The sequence below is a fragment of the Sapajus apella genome, unplaced genomic scaffold (assembly GCF_009761245.1).
Source record: "Sapajus apella isolate SASKATOON/1434 unplaced genomic scaffold, GSC_monkey_1.0 scaffold10430, whole genome shotgun sequence".
Taxonomy (NCBI): domain Eukaryota; kingdom Metazoa; phylum Chordata; class Mammalia; order Primates; family Cebidae; genus Sapajus; species Sapajus apella.
This window is the reverse complement of record NW_022447351.1, coordinates 340-1,230: the sequence shown is the minus strand read 5'-3', so window position 1 is coordinate 1,230 and position 891 is coordinate 340. Positions and strand designations below refer to the sequence as shown.

General features: G+C 57.1%; 1 long non-coding RNA gene across 1 annotated transcript in view; it reads left to right on the top strand.

Moving 5' to 3' along the window:
- LOC116548357 overlaps positions 1-523 on the top strand; it is a 1,389-nt gene extending 866 nt beyond the window's left edge. The window contains exons 2-3 of the long non-coding RNA XR_004267405.1: positions 325-389; positions 455-523. This is a non-coding gene — a long non-coding RNA (uncharacterized LOC116548357). The remainder of the gene's footprint in view (positions 1-324; positions 390-454) is intronic.
- The last annotated feature ends 368 nt before the right edge of the window (positions 524-891 follow it).

Genomic DNA, 891 nt, shown 5'->3' with positions numbered 1-891 from the left:
CCTCACCAGGGACCCAGGTAGCACTGTGCCTGTCCATCAGAAATACAACTGTCTACAGCGTCAGCCTCACCAGGAACCCCAAGTAGCACTGTGCCTGCCGATCTCAACTGTCCACAGAATCAGCCTCACAAGGCACCCCAGGTAGCACTGTGCCTGCCCATCCGAAATGCAGCTGTCCACAGCCTCAGCCTCACCAGGGACCCCAGGTAGCACTGTGCCTGCCTATCTGAACTGTCCACAGCCTCAGCCTCACCAGGGACCCCAGGTAGCACTGTGCCTGCCTATCTGATCTGTCCACAGCCTCAGACTCACCAGGGACCCCAGGTAGCACTGTGCCTGCCCATCAGAAATGCAGCTGTCCACAGCCTCAGCCTCACTAGGAACCCCAGGTAGCACTATGCTGACCCATCAGAAATGCAACTGTGCAAAGCCTGAGCCTCACCAGGAACCCCAGGTAGCACTGTGCCTGCTCATCTCAACTGTCCACAGAATCAGCCTCACAAGGGACCCCATGTAGCACTGTCTGCCCATGGGAACGGTCCACAACCTGAGGATCACCAGGGACCCCAGGTAGGACTATGCCTGCCCATCTAAACTGTCCACACAACTCAGCCTCACCAGGGACCCCAGGTAGCACTGTGCCTGTCCATCAGAAATGCAACTGTCCAAAGCCTCAGCCTCACCAGGAACCCAGGTGGCACTGTGCCTGCCCATCTCAACTCTCCAAAAATTCAGCCTCACAAGAGACCCCATGTAGCACTGTGTCTGCCCATCTGAACCGTTCAAAGCCTCAGCCTCACCATGGACCCCAGGCAGCACTATGCCTGACCATCAGAAATGCAGCTGTCCACAACCTCACCGTCACAGGAACGCCAGGTAGCAATATGCCTG